At 34.8% G+C, this 23,511-nt stretch overlaps 1 long non-coding RNA gene across 1 annotated transcript in view; it reads right to left on the reverse strand.

Moving 5' to 3' along the window:
- Positions 1–1,073: 1,073 nt before the first annotated feature.
- The window catches only part of LOC145723460 (uncharacterized), a 60,704-nt gene continuing 38,266 nt past the window's right edge, over positions 1,074–23,511 (reverse strand). The window contains exons 2-3 of the long non-coding RNA XR_014148540.1: positions 1,922–1,953; positions 1,074–1,106 (exon numbers count right to left, since the gene is read on the reverse strand). This is a non-coding gene — a long non-coding RNA (uncharacterized LOC145723460). The remainder of the gene's footprint in view (positions 1,107–1,921; positions 1,954–23,511) is intronic.

A 23,511-nucleotide genomic window follows, 5' to 3' on the forward strand; every position in this document is an offset into this window, starting at 1 on the left:
AAACATTCTCTGTGGAGAGCCTACAAATGATACTAATACTGCTAGACAATCAAAAGAATTATTCAATTCTTTTATTATCTGAAACATTTCCATTTCTTTGTTTTTTTCTGGTATCTACCTTTCTACCGTTTCACTAAATTGAAACATTAACATTTCTTAAACCGGTATCTATAATGAGATTTAGAATTTGTGAATTTCAGTGATTTGTGCATCATGGTCAAATCAGGAGTCAACACTGTCTGAAGAAATATCTAAAATCTAGACAGTTCCAAAAGATTTAAATATTTCATCATTCTAAAACTGAGGTCTTCAGGGGTGTAGCAAGGAGAAAATGTATGCCAACTTTTTCTGAAAAACAGTGGGGAGCCAATATATTGATGCCAGTGGCTAAAACATTTCTTTAAACTAGTATGATTTCCTTTTGGATAATTTGTACATTACATTTTCCATTTACCTAACTTTATCCTTATATGTGTTATTGTTTCTGGATGTTATTATATAAAATATCTGTTTCAGTGACTATTTAAAATTCAGGGGCATAATAATCAAAAACAATTTAATCCTTTGCCATTTTAGCATTTCACTACACAACAAGAATACATAGCATTGAAAAAAACGAGGATATCATTTTTTATGTTTTACTCTTATATCTTATCTATTCTTGTATCATAAATCAGTTCTTTCTCATAATTTAAGCTATTTGAGTATGGCTGCTTTGTTAGGCAGGATTTTTTCCAAGCTTCCTTTTTCAGTTGCTTTCCAAAGGTGCAAAAATAATCCTGTCACAACAGAGAAGAAAAGCTTATAAAGATGCTCTAAAAACCTTATCACCAGGAAACAGTGCACAGTGTATTGTATAATATAGTGTCTTAAAATACTTCTGCTTACCTCCTTATTGATGCTGCTACAATATTTACATAACACTGCTAACTAATTCTTCATTATGTAGATTATTTATCCTTTCTCTTAGAGACTGTCTTCCCAGCACTTCTAATATTATCAAAGTGAGGCATTGTTTTTATTTCTACCTGTTTAGCTGCAGTGTATCTCTTCTCAGTGTTCTCTTCTCAGCTCCACTGGTGGGTCAGGATTCATGTTTATTGCTCCTTGGGGTAAGAAATGAAAAAGTAGGAGGAGGTTTGTGGCAGGACAGAGTCTTGGCTAGCCATCAAGGCAAGTTGTTTATGGCTGTAGGATGGGTTATTTCAGAACCAGAAAAAAAATAAAATAAAGGAGCAGTTGTGGTTCAGAGGAAGAGTTGTCCTGGGAGCAGAAAAGTAAAAGTGGAAACTAATATTTTAGAAAATATTTCAACAAAAAGACACTTTTAGTGCAAGATATCTCAGAGGCTAGGGAAAATTATTTGAAGCATGAAATATTTTCAAGACTTTTTGTGCTGAATACATTTTTAAACCCTAGGCTAGATGTTTGTGTTAACATTTCATGTTGAAAAGCTGATTCACATCAGAAACAAACAAAAAATCTATTTCCATGTGACCAAGGAGCACTTCAAGGCAAATAGCATGTAGGCACTTGGCTCTACCTAGTTTCAACCTGAAGGTCAATCCAGATGGACAAGGTCTTTAAGTTCCCTCTTTAACACTTCAACACTCTGTTAAGCCTGGTTTCCCATTAATCTTGCCACACATGTCTACCATTACAGCACAGTGCCTCCAGCTGAGATCACCTAGCTTCCAACACAGTTGTCGGTCCCACTCCACAAATAAGTCACCTCATCAAGCAGCAACCAACATCTTGGCTCGTACCCACACCCTAATCTCCTGGAGCTTCAATACACTGCTTTTTAAATACCTTCCTCCTCCAGCAACTTGGGAAATGAAACCTAGAGGTCACTTCCAAGCTAGGTTTTTCCATATGATTTCTACCAATTCCCCAAGCAACCCCAAAGGCAGATATTTACAGTAATAGAGTTGCTGAACTGCCTTAGATTTGCTAGAAAGAAAGAAAAAAAAAATCCAGGTTAACATTTTTTTTTCTTAGCTGAAATGATAAACATCTAAATTTTAGAGGTTCTATAAACCTGTATAGTTTTATGTACTAAACCTAGCTGTATATATATAAAGTGGCCATGCACGCTTTTTCTCACCAAGTCAAACAATAAAATCAGGATCATTCTGCCAAATAAATGCAGTAGTCCTTCCAAAACTAAATTCATATGGTCATTTAATGAGTAAATTAGACCTCTTAATATGTCTAGCTAAACATTAAAGTCATGTGATAATTAAGGCACTGAATATATATTACTAGAGTATGAAATTTCCATTTCTTATAAAAATAAAAAATATTTATTGACTAGTAGAAAAGTGACACTGAACTGTGGGATTTCACAAAGTCGCCTCTCAGTAATGCTATGAGTTGGATTTTATCCTCCCTTTAGACTGAGGAGAAAAACAGCCTCACAGAGAACAACTGACTTCCCAAGGTTACTCAACCCACTTAATGAGCTCTGATTCAGTTCTTCTAAATCCAGCCCCAGTGTTATTTCCACTACTTGATGCTGCAACTCTTTATTTGAAACTTTAATCATAAAGAATACTACATCATTAATCTACAAACATGTTTTCATTCCACCTTGTAAAATTTGCTGAGTACAAAATGCTGTACTCTGTTAAACTGCATAACCTTGGACAGGGCTAAGGTAATTCTGATCTATTGAAATAGACCTCATTAAAAACCTAGATCAGAATATAGGACTAAGAATTTGAAAAGCATACATTTTCAAGCTTATGGTAAGTTCTGTTTTCAGCAAGAATGTTTTTACATGATTTACAATGGGAATTTTTCAAATTACTTATTATAATAAAAATACTTGATTGTGCTTAGTAACTGTACATAAGCATATTTTAAACCATTTTAAGAGGATGAACATGATTTAAAACTCCTTATACTAATTTCTGCCTGATGTAGAGGACTTATAACAGATGCATTAAGGAGATTTAATGAACTTCACAAGGATAAAACTTGTAACAGAGCACTTTCTTTAATGTTGAATTTTAACTCTTATACAACACTAGTTTAAGACTACATTAATGAGCTTTAAAAAAAATCTAAGCAGATTTAATGTGTTTGGGGTTTTACTTTTTTGTCTATCCATAATGCAGAAAGGTGTGTTGTCTCATATGAAATTTTGTTGAACTGTAGGTAAGTCATTTTTATGATCCTATAAATAGCACTACATATTATATTGTGTTCAGTAGGTATTAAATAATAATTTTGACTTAGTTCCACAATTTACATGCAATACATTACTTTAACTTCTGGACCAAAGAATGGTATGCTAAAATGCTATTTGACAGTGGAACATAACTGAATGACTACAATTCTGTTAAAAATAAAATTAATGAATGAAAGGTACAGCCATTTCATATCCACTGTATTCATCTCTGCTGTTTTAGATTCTTACATGATTTAGGTTGTAATATAAATAAAATACCTTTTATCCTTTCTCTATGATCCCCAGTGGGCATTTGTTGGCCTTTTCTCTACACTAAGCAACCTACCATTGTTTATAAAGATCAAGGTAGGATGAAAAAAGAAAGAGAAAGAAAAAAAAATGATAAACTACCTTTTATGGTTTTTTAAATACAGGGTTAATCATTTTCCATATCTATCAATTACTCTAATCAGCAGGTCAATTATTCAATCATTCCCCCCTTTTTATTCTTTAAATTCTCATACTTGATTCTTGGCTACCTGAGACAATGGAAATTTCAGGACTTGTGAATACACCGGTTTTTCCACTTTTTAGTTTAAAAATCTTCTTCAACATTTTTGTATGCTAGCAACATGGTTCAGATAGAGCCTACATTCCCTGTATAATCCAATAAAAATAGCTTATGTGTGTTTAAAGTGCTTTATACATATTAGTATTCTTACCAACACATTTGATCCTCCAGTCCAGAAAAATATTTAGAAAGTTTATATAACTTACATAAGTGCCATCCATTCAACCACAGTCCTGACTCTAGAACTCTCTACCTTCCAATGGGAAGAACCCTAGTAGAAACATATGTAGTAAAAAAAAAAACCTTGGGGGGGGCGCCTGGGTGGCTCAGTTATTAAGCGTCTGCCTTCAGCTCAGGTCATGGTCCCAGGGTCCTGGGATCGAGCCCCACATCGGGCTCTCTGCTTGGAGGGAAGCCTGCTTCTCCCTCTCCCACTCCCCCTGCTTATGTTCCCTCTCTTGCTGTGTCTCTCTCTGTCAAATAAATAAAAGTCTTTAAAAAAAAAAAAAAAAAAACCTTGGGAACTATAGAAAAACAAAAAGGAACAAATGTACAAACGGCTCAGAATTAAGAAATGTTCCCAAGGCTGACTGCTGACTTTCAGGAAACAAATTCCTAAAGAGTTTAAAGGTCGCCCTACTCTCATGGACAAATTAGTCTCTAAATTTTCTGAGCCTTGACTTCTTACCTGTATAAGGGAAATAATAAGTGATATATCTAAATCCTCTTCAGTGTGCCTCCATTTTATTAAATCCAGATCTTCCTGAGCAATATGGAATTCTATGTGGTTTTCCATTTAATTACTATCATAAAAATATTGTCTTTATGCCATTTGGAATTTCATAATTCCATTTCATTGGATAATGAACAAAATCCAGTCCAATTTTAGAACTATAATCAAAATCTGCATAATTGGAAAAAGTTACATGAAATGTGAAAAAAACACAAAAACTTTGTTTTTAAGATGGCCAAAGAAATCTGAGGTTATTTCCATAAAGAATATGATTTTTTAAATGAAGAAAAATTAGGATGAAGAGAGATATGCAGAAATAGACTGACATAACAGATTTTAATGACAAAGATCTCTCTCTCTCTCTTTCTCTTTCTTTCTCTCTCTGTCTCCTAATTTTCCATAAGAACCCAGGAACACAGAATTGATGATCATAATTCACATCTCATGGCCACACTAATCACTGGATTGTGAAAAGGACAAAAGGTAGCTGAACTCATCTATAAAAAAGAACATGTACAAAAGAGAGAAGAAAGGGGGGTAACCAACAACAAATATGTAAGTGGCTAAGAAGTATAAAATTGATTTTTAAAAGGCCAATAACAAGAATGCAGTGAGGCTTGACAAAAATTCTAAAGACACACAAAGTAAGGTTTTGAAGTTATGTTCAGAGAAAATGAACATGTTGCTTTAGAGTAGTAACATTTTTATAACATATGACAAAAAAAAGCTATACCACTCAACTTTTATTTTATTTCCATATTCTCTGTCAAGGATAGCAAAAATAATGTTGGTGAGAGGAAATTGAAACCCAAGAAATGTTAAGACTGTAAGAAAGCAATTCTTTCCCTAAATGACTTTACATCTTTTGTCCCAGACAAATTATATCCCAGGTTAAAAAAGGAACTTTCAAATAAAATGTCTGTACCACTGAACTATTTCTTGAGGCATTGTGAATAATCAGAAAGAGATAACCAAAATACTAGAGAAGGAAAAAATATTATAATTTCTTTTTAAATTAAAAATTAAGGACTCAGCCATAAAAAAGAATGAAATCTTGGCCATCTGCAACATGGATATATCTAGAGGGTATAATGCTAAATGAAATAAGTCAGAGAAAGACAAATATCATATGATTTCACTCATATGTGGAATCTAAAAAACAAAACAAACAAAAAAACAGACTCCTAAATATACTGAACTGGTGGTTGCTTTGGGGAGGTGGGTGGCAGGATGGGTGAAACAGTGAAGGGGATTAAGAGTACACTTACCATGATAAGCACTGAGTAATGTATAGAATTGTTAAATTGTTATATTGTACACCTGAAACTAATATAACACTGTGTGTTAATTATACTTGAATAAAAAAATAAGTCAAAAAAATTAAAAAATGGAAAAAAATCAAAGAATTCTATACTGGAGAGTCTGAAATTAATTCCACAGAAAGTTGCAGAAATTATTATTAAAATATGGTTTATGAACAAATGGAAACAAATGATCATTAGGAATTAACATGGGTTCACTAAACACAAATCATGCATGTCTCATTTTATTTTTTTGTTGACAGATTTAGCCCATTTATGTACCACGTGATTTCTAGACACATATTCCAATTTAAGCAAATTATCAATTAGATATAACCTTGAATGATATATTCATGAACAAGAGAAAAAAATTATTCAATTCCATTATAATTTGCTAATGGTTTGAATGGTTGCACTAAAAATATATTATACATAACAATCTGGAATGACATTCTTAGTGGAACAGGATTTTGTTTTAGGCTCCATTCTCATCAGATGTACCTGAGAAAAATATTGCATAAGACTGGATTGAGCAGAGAAAAGCAGTGGTGACTAGAGGCCATGAGAATGTACCTCAAAGACCAACTATAGAAAGCCTAATTGACCAAGCACTCCTGATGCTGTGCTGAAATCTAACTGTGTGTTTGTGCTAAAGGTACATCTCCCAAGGGCTGCTCCCAATCAACCACTGAGCCTCAAAGGGATACTGAAGCAAGTCTGTCACTGGAAAATGTGAGACTCCCTGACAGGTGATTTTGGCTCAAGGGCTCCCTGATGGCCTTGCTGAACCTTCCTTGTAATTCAGGATTAGATCTCCAATAATACTGAGGGAAAACCTACTTAGATTGGCACCTAGGTCATACACATGGATCACTGGATTTCAGGTCTTGGCTACAAAAGAAAATTACAGTTGGAGCTCCAGATTCATCTCCAGATGACAGTTTGATGTAATTCCAAGCTCTACTCAATGGGAAATGATAATAAGACTATAAATGTAACTTCCTCAATTGAAGTGCATCAGTAGATTCAATGGGAAAGACAAAAGCTAATAAATGAGGGAGATTTCAACATCTTTGAAACTGCATTAATCTAAAAGTAGTTCATGTTTCTTCAAAAGACATCAATTTATAAGTAAAATAGGGTCACAGGAAATACATAAAAATAGTTTGGTATTGCTTTTGAGAAAACACACATGCCCACACACTCCACTGATTTAAAGAAACTAGCCTTCCTTTCTTCTATCAGGAAATCTTCTCAAGTTTCCCTTCCCCTTCCTCTCCTGTGCTACGTGTAATGGATGGCTCCTTCTACTACAGGCAACCCTTCTTGATGTGTGTTAGTGTGGCTCACCACCTGGTCTGTAGAGGTCTTTATCTTATTTTTTTAACCAACCTGGTGGAATGTGACTTTCCATTATTTATGTTTTTAGGAAAGACCAAAAGATGCTTTATTTTCTCATTCACAGATACTCTCAAGGGACTTGACCAGCCAGCTCTTCAGATATATATGGATAGCCCTGAATGCAGTTTAAGCTCTCAGGCCAGGAGCCAGAAAACATAGTAAAAGACATTTTCAAAAAACTGCTCAGCAAGCATTTGTAGATACTAGATTGGAATTCAGGAGAAACCATGCCAATGGATATAGATTTAAGAATTATTTGCATTTAAATAATAACTGAAGAATCAGAAGAGATACACTTAATGAGGCAGGAAGTGTAGAGAGAACACAGGGCCAAGATTGAATCTTAGAAAATGCCAGTGTAGGTTTGGGGACCTATTTGAGCCTCTCTATAGTTCAGCCCTCAAACCTTCCCATGGTCTCTACTAGCTCCCTGTGTTCTTCATTTCCTTACATCTTTGCAGAAGCTCCCACAGACTCAGCCATCTCCATTTGGTAGTTTCCACCACCATTCCAACTTTCAGGATTCTGTTCATGTCAGCTACACAGTAGCACAGTCTCCCCAACCTTCCTAACTTCCTATGAAAATTATATAGACCTTTATCTTTCTCCTCAGAGTCTTTCTCAGTGGCCACTATAATAAACCACAAACATACACAAAAATATACACAATGGTACGTGTGCACATATGCACACATGAGGGACATTAAATAAAAAGGACAAGAAACACAAGCCATTAAATGTAGTTTTTAATCTCTAATTGAATAAGTAGCGGTAAATGGGTGCCAGATTATCTTCATTTAACCCTGTTTTCACTTTTCCCAGAGCCCATTACACCTTCCTACTGGCCTCATTCATTGTCTTTTTTTTTTTTTTTTTTTTTTGAGAGAGAGGGAGAGAGCACGTGCACAAGCAGGGGGGAGGGGCAGAGAGAGAGGGAGAAGCAGGCTCCCCACTGAGCAGGGAGCCCCATCAATGTGGGGCTTGATCCCAGGATGCGGGACTTGATCTCAGGACCCTGGGATCATGACCTGAGCTGAAGGAGACGCTTAACTAACTGAGCCACCCAGGCACCCCACCTTGTTCATTGTCTTAACCCCCTCTTTAGGAGACACCATTTCAGAAGTTCTCTTGTACTTAGCACAGTATTTTTCAGACTCTTTTATCCATGATCCATAGTAAGAAATACATTGTATGGGTGCCTGGGTGGCTCAGTGGTTAAGCATCTGCCTTCGGCTCAGGTCATGATCCCGGGGTCCTGGGATCGAGCCCCACATTGGTCTCCCTGCTCAGCGGGGAGCCTGCTTCTCCCTCTTCCTCTCCCCTTGCTTGTGTCCTTCTTTAGCTGTGTCTCTCTCTGTCAAATAAATAAAATCTTTAAAAAAATTTTTTTTAAATAAGAAAAAGAAATACATTGTATATCATTGCCCAGCAAACACATAGCTGAGTGTGTGTACATGTGTTTGAAATAATTCCTATCCTTGGGCGCCTGGTTGGCTCAGTTGGTTAAGCGACTGCCTTCGGCTCAGGTCATGATCCTGGAGTCCCAGAATCGAGTCCCGCATCGGGCTCCCTGCTCGGCAGGGAGTCTGCTTCTCCCTCTGACCCTCCTCCCTCTCATGCTCTCTGTCTCTCATTCTCTCTGTCTCAAATAAATAAATAAAAAATCTTTAAAAAAAAAAAAAAAAAAAAAAGAATTCCTATCCTTACTGTAACAAATATTTTTCTTCTACTTTTTTTTCTTGCTATTGGTTATTACTTACTAATCTCATAGCCATCTACTGAACCTAGAGTAGAGCCATGTTTTGAAAAATCCTGAGCCAAAGACCACAATCATGCTTGAAGATAAAATACATGGAGAAGTAAAAGTGTTCCCTTTGTCTCAAAGGGGTCATGTGCACTTTCCCGGACCTCTGGCAGGCCTCATCCACAAGTCTTCTGCCCTGTTTAGCATTTTCCTGTATTTGCTCATACTGAGACTATGGAGAAAGGGTTGAAGCTTCTCATAAGAGTATTCTTAATTACAAGGGCACAGGATGAGGCCACAGAGTAATAGCACTTCCTTCATATCTTTTCTCAAATGTCACTTTCTCTATGAGGTCTTCTGTGGCCATTCCATCCAAAATCCAAACCTCTGTAATGCATATATCCCCTTTCTCCTTCAATATTTGTTTTTCCTTAGCAGTTGACACTATCTAATATTCTATATATTTAAAATACCTATCTTATTTATTATCTGCTTATCCACTATAATATTAACTCTAGAGAGACAGATGCAAAGAACAAGAGTGTTTTTTTGAGAAAAACTTAGAAGCAGAGAAAAAACAAAACAAATATTTTTCCTGAGCTCTCATTATCCAGGAGAGGTGTGCCTAGGCCAGGTGTGGCTAGAATGCATACCCTGTAGCAAACATGCAGTGCTCTACATATTTACAGAGACAGGGAGAGAAAACAGCTTTAAATGTAACAATGGAAAATTCTGTTCAAGAAAGGAGCCTTCTAACTTTCTCTTAAAACCTACTAAAGATTTCAAAGGAATATTTTAAGGGAAAAGACACGATCAGACTTGCCTTTTAGAAAGTATACTTATTATAGTGTGAAGTTGGTCAGACTACTTATTAACAGTTCCTCTTGTCACTCTCTCTACCTTCTGAGAAATTGGCTAAGGCTTCTCTAGGTTAAGGAATTTGGCTGGTTGAGACCTCAATAAATCTTAGGTAGTTCAGGAAGACACTTGGCTCCATTAGCTGTAAGGAATATGTACTTGAGTGTTGCCGATGCAGTCATTATGTGCAAGGCAGAGAAAAGAGGGATTACAACATAATTTTGTTTACTTTATTCCAATTTTTAAAATTATAGTAGACAAATCAGGAAAAACTCCTTTCACCTTGTAACTCTAAGGACACTAATCAAAAATGTTTGCTATCTGGTATAATTTGCTTTTTACAAGATTTTAATACAATATGATTCCTTTCTACAAGGACCCTAAGGTATTAAAACAGAGAAAAACCTTCCTTCTCTTATACCAATTAGGAATTCTATTAGAACCTTGAATTTCTTATCTTCTCATTGCTAGATCAGTGCTGTTCAATACAGAATGTGAGGCCCAAGTACATATGCAGTTTAAAACTTCTGTATACTACATTAAAAAAAGAAACAGGTAAAATTTAATAATATATTTTATGCATACTAATATATCTAAAATATATTAATTTCAACATGTAATAAATATAAATAACTAAAATGAGGTATTTTGCTCTTTTTTTTTTAATAGTCTTCAAAATCTGGTGTGTACTACATCTCAATTCAGAATAGGTACATTTTAAGTGTTCAATTTGCATCATGTGGCTCATGGTTACCATACTGGACAGGCACATTTCTAGATCTTTTTTTAAGAGAAAACATTGATAAAATGAAAGCAGGAAAGGAAAGTTTTTTGAGTACCTACTGCCAGCCAGACTGTACCAGCAATTTTACATAGATTTAAAATTTAATACTCACAAAAATATGTGAGGTAGTTCTTAATATACTCAATTGAGATGGAAAAAACTACCACTCAGGTTTAACAAACTTGTCAAAAGTCATCCAGCCATTAAGTCTATCTGGCCCCAAGATATCCGCTGATCCCCCCCTTTCCTTCCTCAAAGCAGATTTCTTTACTAAACCTCTTATTATTAATAAATACTTAAGCTATAGTAAATACTACCGAACGCCTAAATTGTTAACTATTAAGGCAAGGAAAGAGGAAACTGTATTCATCTTCTTTATTATTTCAAAGAAGCTGCATACATTACCATTGTATCACCCAAAAAATGTAATTTTGGATTCACTGATTTGTGTATTTCAAGACATGTTTCTCACAGAGATCATAAATTTGGAATCTTTTCTAAAATGATATCTAAAGCTGGTGCTTGTCAGCTTCTGTCATTATCAAATCCGTCTTTTTGCAAACTGAATTTCTTGGTCTTGGTTGTGAAGGGCATGTGAATATGACAGTGTCAAGGTCTGACATGGCTGAAGAAAATATGTTTGTTCTGATTTGCTGTGCATGAAAAATATTAATCCCACAACATGTAGGGCTATATTTACAAGGCACTGCAAATTGATGCTCTGCATATTTTGGTCACAGATAATTCTAACATAGTTGAATGTGAAATTGGCCATGCAGTATTAAGAAGATAAAAAAGTAATTGTTGCACTTATTTTGCTGTTTGAATTTGATACATACTACTAGTTAAGAATTGCTTTATTTTGATAACCTGTCACTGATTTAAAAAAAAACAGGTTTTATGAATTTATAAAATGTCCTATGCTGTCTGACTGAAAAACAAGAAAATAATTTCTTTCAAAAGTATAAAATTCCAGATACTATTATTGTGAAAGAACAGATTTCAGAAAAAAAGCGATTTTTGAAACAGAGATTGATTTAGTCCTACAGAAAAATAATAACACATGCATCATAATAGATGTAAAGATAATTTCATAAAAATATTCTATTTGAAATTTTTTTAAGTTTTATCTATGATTTCAGCAAAACTGAAATACAGTGTATATATATATGACAATTAAAATAAATAAAAACCAAAAAGAAAGATCTTTACTTTTGATAACTTAGTAAATCACTGACTAATGAATAATTCATATATTTTTATTGGTGGACAGGAGTTCACTTTTTCTTGAAAACACTACTAATTGTCTTTGGTTTCTTTTTAAAATTTTGGTTATTTAAATATTTTCGATGTGTTGAGATAATGTTATCTGTAAACAACATGGTTTATTGATAAGAATATAAGATTCAATCTGAAGACCTGAACTTGAAATGATTTTTGGTTGTATACCTGTTTTTGTCATGAAAGTTAGATAATACAGAATTCGACATAACTATAAATGTTTGTTTTATATAAAATATGTGATTTTTTCAAATCAAATCATAATGTAGATGAAAGTATTTAAATATATTTTGAAATTTTATTTTGGTTTGTATTTATAAGAAAATCCCAATTCACACAGAAAATTAGTTTCTAAAAGCAATAGTTTTGAATGGTATGCCTTGCAAACTCATGACCCATTTGATCATAACTGATCCACAAACATGAAAGAGGATTCATAGGAAATTATATCAAAGTTGAATTATTACAAGTTATAATAGTGGTTAAGAGTATAATTTTTGAAGTCTGAAAGACCTGAGATTAGAGTTCTGCCTCCCCCATGTAATTACTATTTGACCTTGACCTTTTCTTTTTTTTTTAAGATTTTATTTATTTATTTGACAGAGAGAGACACAGCAAGAGAGGGAACACAAGCAGGGAGAGTGGGGGAGGGAGAAGCAGGCTTCCCGCGGATCTGGGAGCCTGATGTGGGGCTCGATCCCAGGACCCTGGCATGACCTGAGCCAAAGGCAGGCACTTAAGGACTGTCACCCAGGTGCCCCTGACCTTGACCTCTTTAAACCTTTTTCTTGAGATGAAAATTAGACATACTAATCAGACCTACCCCATAAGATATTAAGTGAGATGATATTTACAAATGGATTAGTTTTAAAGTATGGCATATAATTAGTCACGTTAATTTTGAAAGACCATGGATAAATGGGCTCAAACAAATTTAAAGCTTCATAATGAAATATTCAGTTGTGTCATTTTTTTTTTAATTTGGATAACATGCTAATTTTTGTTGAATTTTCCCTCAAAGTTTCAAAAAAATGTCTTCTTTCTATGGCAAGTGATTTATGTCCTTATATTCACACACGGTATAAAAACAAGCAAATGGGGAGCTGTGAAATATTTTTTCTCTTGTCCAAGTGAATTGTAAAGATTTTCATGTATGTCAGCTTATGAACTAATTAGTCAGGTAACTTGTATGCACATTCCTGTAGTCTTTAGCTTTATTTTCAGACAATGCACTAATTGTATTTTCCTAGCTGCCTGCTAATCTAATACAATTGTTGCAATATAATAGAATGTCATTTAATAAGTTCATTTTCAACATCAGATTCAAACTGTGTTTACATACATTTTTGATAACATTAAGCTGTTTCACTTATTCTGAAAGAATTTCAAAGCTTTGTTTTATGCTTACTTTGTTTTGTTTCAAATAATGTTGCAACTTGGCAGAGGCTGTAGAACTCCTTTCAAAATTTCACTGCATAAACACACTGAGGATTTGAGTAATTTTTATTGCCATAAAAATGATCCCCAACAAAAATAATTTTAACTCTTTTGTCTTGTTTTTTCTTTAAATTTCTAGTGATTTTGTAGAAGAATTTCTGGAATAATGTTTTATATAATGGCATAATGTTTAATATAGTACATGTTATTTCATCTTATTTCTTTCCTTTTTTTTCATTTTTTACCAATAATTTTAGTTTTTTTGTTTTTTTTTATTATGTTCTGTTAATCATCATACATTACATCATTAGTTTTTGATGTAGTTTTAGTTTTAAGAGTAATTATATTTTATTTGAAAAAATAAAAAAGTTATGAAAGAATACAAAGCTTATAATAACACTATCATAAACAATCATAGAAGAATCCAAAATTTAAAATAAGTGCTAAAACTATTTTAACACTATGTGTATTAGTCAGAGTTCTCCAAAAAATGTAATCAACAGGATGACTTATAGACATGTGAGAGAAAGAGATTACAAGGAATTGGCTCAGTGATTATGGAGACTGACAAGTTCCGGTATCTACAGGGTAAGCTGGGAAGCTAAAGACCCAGGAGAGCAAATAATATAGTTCCAGTGTGAAGGCAGGCAGGCTAGAGACCCAGGAAGAACCTGTTTCAGTCAGGCTTTCAACTAAATGAATGATATCCACTCACATTACAGAGGGTGATCTGCTTTCCTCAGTCTGCCCATATAAATGTAATCACATTCAAAAACACCCTCACAGAAACACTCAGGATAATGGTTGACCAAATATCCAGGCACCCTATGGCCCAGTCAAGTTGACACATAAGATTAATCATCACACTGTATTATACACAGAGTTTGTTATATCATTATTCACCAGTCCACAACAAAATATTACCCTATGATTTGATCCTGCACTCACAGATATGCCTGATCCTCGCCTGGCATTAAATTGAGTGCAAAGACATGCACACATGCTATAATAGTTTTCTCCCTTTCACAGTTTACAATTCTTGGCATGCAGAGGTCTGAACCTTTTTGGTACCAGTGTAGCATTAAATTACATTGCAATGATTCAATGAAAAGTTTCAAATATATGCATAGAGATGACAAACAAGCTTTTTCTGATACACGTGAAAAATGAGTTAACCTGGCAAAAGCAAGTTAACTAATGGTCTCTGATGTTTTAAATTCAGCATACAACATCCTTGATAGATTGTGCTGCTTTATTTTATAGTTGAAGTTATTTTCTATTAAATTTTTACTAACTTTCATAGAATCTGAGTCCTCTTTGTACTAATCCCTAGCAGCCACTTTTTGTTCTTATTTATGGGTCACAGATCATTACTTTGAGAAAGTAGCACATTGAACATCAACTCCCTAAAATTCTGTAAAATATCCATGACACCATCTGGAAAGGAATAATTTTCCACTTAATAATAAGGAATAAGCATATTCTAAATTCTGGTAGGAATTTAAATAATCCTCCATTTATAGTTTGGGATTAAAAATAAGTACCTATCTGGAATTCTCTCCTTTCTACCTATTTCCTGTTTTCCCTCCAGCAGTTGGGTTTCTGGGTATATTTGGTAAAATCATTGTGCCAAATCAATTGTCATACAGGGGCCCTCTCTGCCCATTAAATTTCTGGCTTCATACCCTATACTGGCAAGCAAAGTGCTTCTGGACATACATGCATTTTGCCATTTTAGTGTCCTTCAAAAGCATATCAATAGAAGCATTTTTTTTGTCTCCCTTTGGAACACAAATCATATTCTTATCTGTTCACCATATTTTTGGCCTTTGATTCTTACCTATGGTCCAAGTGAAATTCAATGAGACCTCTGACCTAGAAGGTCTCACTGCATTTTACTTAGAAGCAAATCAATTTGACATCTAAACCAGAAGAAGAGTTCTTAGCCCTGGGCACCTTGTATATGTATGCAAAATTTTATAGGTATGTGCATGTATACACATTTTCCTGGGTAGAGACTGTACTGTTCACTGAATCTTAACTATATTCTTAATCCCAAATAGGTAAAGCCCTGAACCATTAGGAAGAACCAAAGTTCACTAATTTCCTTTTGTATTATGGTTCTCCAGGGTTCTCCAGGAAAACAGAAACTGTGTGTGTGTGTGTGTGTGTGTGTGTTTATGTATGTATGTACACATGGAAAAGAGTGAGTGAAAGAGGGATGTTAAGCAATTGGCTCATGTAATACAGAGGCTAATAAGTCTGAAATTCACAGGGTGGGCTGTCAGGCTGGGAATTCTGGCAAGAGTTGATATTGCACTCTTGAGTTCAAAGGCAATCTGGAAGCAGAATTCCTTTTTCTTTGGGGGACCTCAGTCTTTTCTCTTAAGGCCTTCGACTGATTGGATAAGGCCCACCCACATTATAAAAGTAATTTGCTTTACTCAAAGTCTACTGATTTAAATGTTAATCACATCTAAAAAATGCCTTCATAGCAACATCTAAACAGGTATTTGATTTAAAAAAAATTGGGTACCATGGCCTACCCAAGTTGACATATAAAATTAATCATCATACATTTTATGTCCAAGGGCACCTTTCTGGGTACTGTCTTTTGATAGTAGTATCGTGACTCACAATAAACATTCAATAAATGTTAGCTTTGTATTTGCACATTTCAGCCTGCTCTTTGGCTTCAGATCTGAGAGGGGTCACCTTCCATACCCTGGCTAAGAGTAGAATGGACTACAATTCTTTATCCTAGCTGTCCCCCAAAAGCTTGTCTGAACCTCTTTATCTCTGTGCAAGAAGGATATCATGCATTGTATAAAACCTGTTTCCTATTGGGTAATGTGAATAAGATGAACTACTTGAGTGGAAAGCTAAGTAGACAGGAAAAAACAAACAAACAAGTAAAAAGAGTCCATAATGAAAAAACAGGAGTATAAAGAGAAAACAAAGAAACAAATTTGGAGGTAAATTTTTGCCTTTGTCCACCAAGTTACTAATTGATTTGCTTCTTGAAATAGGACAAAGTCATAGAACCATGAAGACTCAATTTCCTAAAAATTTTACTGCCTAAATTTAAACTGGCTAATCACTGCTATTTAGCAATTCTGTCTTTATTTTACTGTTTATTCCCTATGAAAATAATTCTTAATGTCAGGAAGAAGGTTAGGAGGAGAAAGATTATAGTTGAAACCATTTTCTTTAAGATGAACATATACTATCTTTGGAGTACTTGCCCAACCTGGGGAAAATACTTGTAGTAATCACCGTTACAGATAAGGGTACATCATATTCCTCAGAGATGATATGCTGAATAATGTTTGAGACTACTTCTGTAGAAGAATCACAGAAGTGTTGGGGTGCCTGGGTGGCTTAGTTGGTTAAGCGTCTGAATCTTGGTTTTGGCTCAGGTCATGATTTCAGGGTCCCCAAGTCGGGCTCTGCATTAGTACAAAGTCTGCTTGTCCCTCCCACCCCCCACCATCTGGAATAGATAAGTAAGATTAAAAAAAAAATCATAGAAATGTTTATAGTTGGAAAGGGCCTCAAAGTTTATGATGCCCAATCTCATCATTTAACAATGAAATTATGACGTCCCAAAGAGATCCAGAGTCTTGCCATAGTCACTCAGCTTTAAGAGCTATTTTAAACCTTTTCCATGTTTTTCAAGCTTCTTCTGGCTGCTCTCCTCTCCCTGTCCTTGTCTGCTGAAAGATCACCTTACAGTCTTCAAATTAAAACTATTATCTTCATTCTACCTTAGCTCAGCTCTTCCTTGATATTCATTCTTTATCCTCCTTACTCCTCAGAAAAAACTCACCCCCTTCCTTGTCACAGCTAATCCCAGTAAATGATCTTGGTCTTTCTCTCTCCTCTCCACCCCCAAGACCTGAGAAGTTCAACATGTGATCTGAGGATACCAGCACTTAAAACATCTTTTACTTATTTAAAGTTCTCTTTTCTGGTCTCTACTTTGATATTACTGAATCAGAATTTCTGAAATGAGGCCCAGAACTGTCATCTTTACCTAAACTCTCCAGATACTTCTTATGCACACTGAAGATTTGAGAAACATTGCTCTCAATAATCTCCATCAATAATTACCTCTTTCTCTAACACAACCAGAAGCTTGCTCTTAACTGTCTTTGAAATTTGGCTCCCATTCCTCAATATGGTCTGAAAATTTCACTCAGAGATTACTTATAACCCCCTCAATGGGCACTAAAATGATCTTTTCCCAGTCTCTATTCTTCCTGACCTCTTTACAGCATAAAAGAATATTCACATCATAAATCACTTAACTTCTGAAATTTCAAAAGTTGCCAAAGACAAAGAAAATGTAACATGAACAGGTGATTTATGTATTATTCCAGACAATGAGCCTCTGCTCCAAAACAAACATCAGATGGGCTATATCAACCCACCATGATCTCAGCAGATTTCACACAGTGTGAGCTACTTGCTCACTAAGTGTAAGTCCAGTGTTGAAAATTATCTTCTACATGCAACATGGTTCTTACATGAAATTCAACTATGTCTATGGTGCTGGGAGGGAGGGAAGGAAGGAAGGAAGGAAGGAAGGAAAGAAAGGAGGAAGGGAGGAAGGAGGGAGGGCAGGAAGAAGGAGGGAGAGCGGGAAGAAGGAGGGAGGGATGGATCTATTTCAATTTGTGGAAGAAAAAAAAATACCTGTGTTGAATTTTTATAGAAAAACTATGTGTCAACATCTATATGGCACTTTTGTAAAATAATTTTGACTTTACATCATTTTCAACTTATGTCATGAAGTAAGAATCATAAATAGATCCATAGATAAGATGAAAATTCACTATATAACTAACTATACTCTTTATTAAACCATTTCCTTCCTTAGCCTCAACAAGGTATTCTCATCTGGGTTTTCTCTTTTGTTCTTTTGTGGATCTTCCTGATTCCTTTCCCTAAAAATGAAGGCATTTTTAATCCCTTCTTTCTTCCTTCTGCCTTCACTATCTCTAGTGTCTTCCACTTATGGGTCCCAATTGTAGAACAAGACCATCACTTAGTTTCTGAATTAGCTCCAACCAAGGGTAGAAGTCTTCTAGTAGCACCAATTCCACCAATTTAAGTAGATTTGAAATAAAGTTTAGTTCCTAGCTAATGGATTCTAGTGACAAATGTCACAAATGTCAAGATGCTCTGTTGCTCCCCCAAGTTTCCTTGTTATCTTTCAGATCCATTGCTTTTTTACTAGAGGATAAACTGCTAGTGCCTATGTCATCTGGAAATGATAGGAAGTCTCTGTTCTCTCTTATGCTCACTTTGTCCACAGGTTTAAGTTTCTGCCTTGAATCTCACTTGGTGGGCTGATTTGTTGGTCTATGCTCTCCGTTAGACACTATCAGCTTCTCTAATTTTAAGTTCTATCAAACAGTGAAGCTGAGAAACTGACCAAATGGCTGGGGAGATAGACCAAAGCCTAGAGATAGAGTTCCAGTAGATCTAGATATGGAGACTACAGCAGCTGAAAGTAAAAGAAATGGAGAGACAGGGAAACTTACGGAAAGCTATTATTTTACAAGAGGCACTTTTCATTTCAAAACTACTATCCAATATTAGACTGAACTTTAATAGTAACTTTTACAATTTATGATATGTTCTCACTTTTATTCAGAAAAGCACACAGTTCTATGTTTGAAAATGTCAAAGAATCACTATGAAATTAGTTCTAATCGGATCCTTGCCATTAGTGAAGTGTGAATTCAGCAGCATTCAGAGGAAATGGCTTTCTGAACATAAAAGTTAATCTATCATGCTAAAAGATCATTGAAAACACTATTTTATAAGCCAAATTGATGGCAGCTATATTAACCAAAATATATTCGCAAAGGAAATTTTTAAGGAGTATATCTTTATTTCTACTAGATGAAAGTATATGTATGTCCCCACTCATACATAAGCAGATAAAATTATAGAATATTTTATAGTTGGGAAGGACTTAATTATGAAGTCCAGCACTTTCATTTTATAGATAAAAGTACCAAGGCCTAGCAAAGGCAGACTAAATAACAAATCTAACATCTAGTTACTGGCATTACTAACTCTAGACCTCTTCTCCAATGCCATTTCATTTATGCAACAGCTATCTGTTGAATGCCTTCTCTGTGTTCTGGAGCAATGATAAATGGAAGGATCTTGTTCACCAAAAGCCCACAGTACAAAAGAAAAAACATAAGTGCAAATAATATAACCCAAAATAGCAACTCCTTCAGCCATGAGCTACTATACTCCCCTTCATATCTAAATGAACTCACTTAAGCTCTTATCATGTGTATGTTGGAAATCATAGCCTTCTTTCCCATTTATTGGCTTCTCAGAAAGTTCATATTTCTCCTCCAGAACTTTTGCTGCAATTTCCTGCTTTTGATGAATTGTCACTTTCATGTTCCATCTTTCCCAAAGTACCCATAAACGCAAGACCTTATATTTATCTTACTTTCTAAAAAGTTGGGAACAGTGAATGGGTATTAAGTGAGAACTACAGTTCTTAGGATCTGTTGGTTGCAATCAATAAAAGAAAAAATTAAACTCAAATAGTACTAAACTATTCATTAATTCAATAAACAGTATATTACTGATCCAGGCATTGGGGAATTAGTAATGAAAAAATAGTAAAAATCCCTGCTCTTGGGGAGATGAATTTTTCTTGGGGGACAAAGATAAGCAAGCAAATAAATAAATATGTATATGCAGTGATCATACTAGCAATAAAATTAGGGGAGAGAAGGGCACAACGCATAGCTCATTATTTATTTATTTATTTATTTATTTATTTATTTATTTATTTTAGTTCATCTTTTAAATAGGGGAGTCAAGGAAGAACTCATTGAAAGGTGACATTTGAAGAGAAACTTGAAGGAACTGAGGAAGTGAGCCATGGGAACAACTGAAAGACAGGAGTTCTAAGCAGAGGAAACAGCAACACAGAGACACTGAACAAGGCAGGTTTGAAGAAAAGCAAGAAGCCAGTGTGACAGACCAGGAAGTAGTAATATAAGGTCCAGAATATAACTGAGGTCCATATCAGAGAGAGCCTTTTAGGCCAATGAATGGATTTGGGCTATTATTGATAGTGGAAGTTTATGACTGAAGACTGGCTTGGTTTAGCTTACAATTATACTTTTACTGAATATAGAAAAGGATGGCAAAAATAGAAGCAGACAGGCATTTGGGAGGCTATGGTTATAATCCAGGAGAAAGATAATGTGGGTTTAGATTAGGGTAGTAATAACAGAAATAATGAAATGGTGAGATTCTGGATATATTTTGATGGAAAAGCTGACAAAATTTGCTAACGGATTACATGTGAGTTGTAAGAGGAAAAGGGGAAGAAGTAGGAAGACAAAGGCACCATTTAACAGAATTAGAAAAAAAAGTTAAATCAACAGAAAAATTAGCAACAAAATCAACATACAGAAATCCATTGTCTCTATACACCAGTAATAAACTATCACAGAGAAAATTAAGAAAACAATCCCATTTACAAATGTATCAAAAAGAATTAAATATCTAGGAATAAATTTAACCAAGGAGGTGAAAAACCTATACCCTAATAACTGTAAGACATTGGTGAAAAAAACTGAAGACAACATAAATAAATGGAAAGATATACCATGCTCATGGATTGGGAGAATATTATTAAAATGTCCATACTACCCCAAATCTACAGATTCAATACAATCCCTAGAACTAGAACAAACAATTCCCAAATTTGTATGAAACCACAAAAGACCCCAAATAGCCAAAGCAATCTTGAGAAAGATTAAAGCTAGAGGTATCATGCTCCTGGATTTCAAACTATACCATAATGCTATAGTAATCAAATCAGTATAGCACTGGCACAAAAACAGACACATAGATCAATGGAACAGAATATGGAGCCCAGAAATAAACCCACAATTTTATGGTAAATTAATCTACAACAAAGGAGGCAAGAATATACAATGAGGAAAAGATAGTCTCTTCGATAAATGGTGTTGGAAAAACTGGACAGCTATATGCAAAAGAATGAAAGTGAACCACTTTCTTATACTATATACAAAAATAAATTCAAAATGAATTAAAGACTGAAATCTAACACTTGAAGTCATAAAACTCCTAAAAGAAAATATAGGCGGTAAACCCTTTGACCTTAGCCTTACTGATATTTTTTGGATTTGTCTCCTCAGACAAAAACAACAAAAGCAAAAATAAACAAATGGGACTGTATCAAACCAAAAAACTTTCACACAGCAAAGAAAACCATCAATAAAACAAAAAGGAAACCAACTAAATGAGAGAAGATATTCACAAATGACAGAGCCAAAAAGGGGTTAACATCCAAAATATACAAAAAACTCATAAAAGTCAGTATCAAAATAAACAAACAAAAAAAACAATCTGAGTAAAAAAAATGGGGAGAGAACCTGAAGAGAAATTTTTCCAGAGAAGACATACAGATGGCCAACAGGCACATGAAGAGATGTTCAACATCCCTAATCATCAGGTAAATGCAAATCAAAGCCACAATGAGGTATCACCTTACACCTGTCAAAATGGCTATTATCAAAAAGACAAGAAATAACAAGTGTTGGCAAGGCTGTGGAGAAAAGGGGGCCCTCATATACTGTTGGTTGGGATGTATATTGGTGCAGCCACTATGGAAAACAATATGGAGGTTCCTAAAAAAAGTTAAAAATAGAACTATCATACGATCCACCAATTCCACTGCTGAGTATTTATCTGAAGAAAATAAAAATACTAATTTGAAAAGACATATGCACCATATGTTCATGAATATTATTAAAATTGCCAAGACATGGAAACAACCTAAATGTCCATTGATAGATAATGGATAAAGAAGATGTGGTATATATATATATATATATACATATATGGAATACATACATACATGTATACATACATAATGGAATATGGTTTAGTCATAAAAAAGAATGAAATCTTGCCATTTGTGACAACATGGATGGACCTAGAGGATGTTATACAAAGCGAAGTAAGTCAGAGAAAGACAAATACCATTTTTTTTTCATTTATGGAATCTAAAAAAACAAAACAAATGAACATACAAAACAAAACAGACTGATAGATGCAGAAAACAAACTGATGGTTGCCAGAAAGGAGGTAAGGCAGGGGGATGGACGAAATAGGTGAAGGGTATTAAGAGGTACAATCTTCCAATTATAAAATAAAAAGAGACACAGATGTAATATACAGCAGAGAATATAGTCAATAATACTGTAACAATTTTGCATGGTGACAGCTGGTAAATGCATTTACTATGGTGACCATTTCATAGTGCATATAAATATTGAATCACTCTGTTGTACACTTGAAACTAATACAATATAGTATATCAATTACTCAATTTAATAAATCAATAAATGAATAAATAAAATTAGTAATGCTATGGGAGAAGTTTCCTTGCAAGGGGGAGAATCAAGACTTCGGTTTTATTCAATAAATGAGATTCACTGGGTCATCTAACTAGAAATCTAGACCAGAGGTTTGGAAGGCTTCAAGATCAGTTTATATAGGTCATTTGATCTTAGTGACTAAATCAAGTAAGTCATCAAAGACTCTTTTTTCTTTCCATTTTTCCATCTCTGTTACAGTCACTGTCTTCCTAAGGATGACTTCCCACATGATCAAACGATAACTGCCATCAGAAATTGGAACTATGTCTCCACATGCAGTAGGACAGGCAGGGCAATTCTCACAACCATAAGAAAAAAAGTCTTGAGGCTCTGCTGAATAGATCTTTCCTAAACCAACCCCTGTGTCTCAGAAAATGTCAGAAAACGTTAACTAGATTAAGCCTACTTCACTTACAAACTAATCACCATCTAAATGGTATTATGGGATTACCTAATTGTTTAGACCAATTTGCTGTCACTATTGGAGGTAGAAGAAGGTTAATCCTACCTAAACCAAAGGGTTGCTACATAATCAGGTAAGAGTGGAAGAGATATAAAGACAGGCACAGGAGCGCCTGGGTGGCTCAGTTGGTTAAGCGACTGCCTTCAGCTCAGGTCATGATCCCAGGGTCCTGGGATCGAGCCCCACATCGGGCTCTCTGCTCAGCCGGAAGCCTGCTTCTTCCTCTCCCACTGCCCCTGCTTGTGTTCCCTCTCATGCTGTCTCTCTCTCTCTCCCTGTCAATTAAATAAATAAATAAAATC

This window comes from Leptonychotes weddellii, chromosome 9 (assembly GCF_054177405.1).
Source record: "Leptonychotes weddellii isolate Sample4059 chromosome 9, ASM5417740v2, whole genome shotgun sequence".
NCBI lineage: Eukaryota > Metazoa > Chordata > Mammalia > Carnivora > Phocidae > Leptonychotes > Leptonychotes weddellii.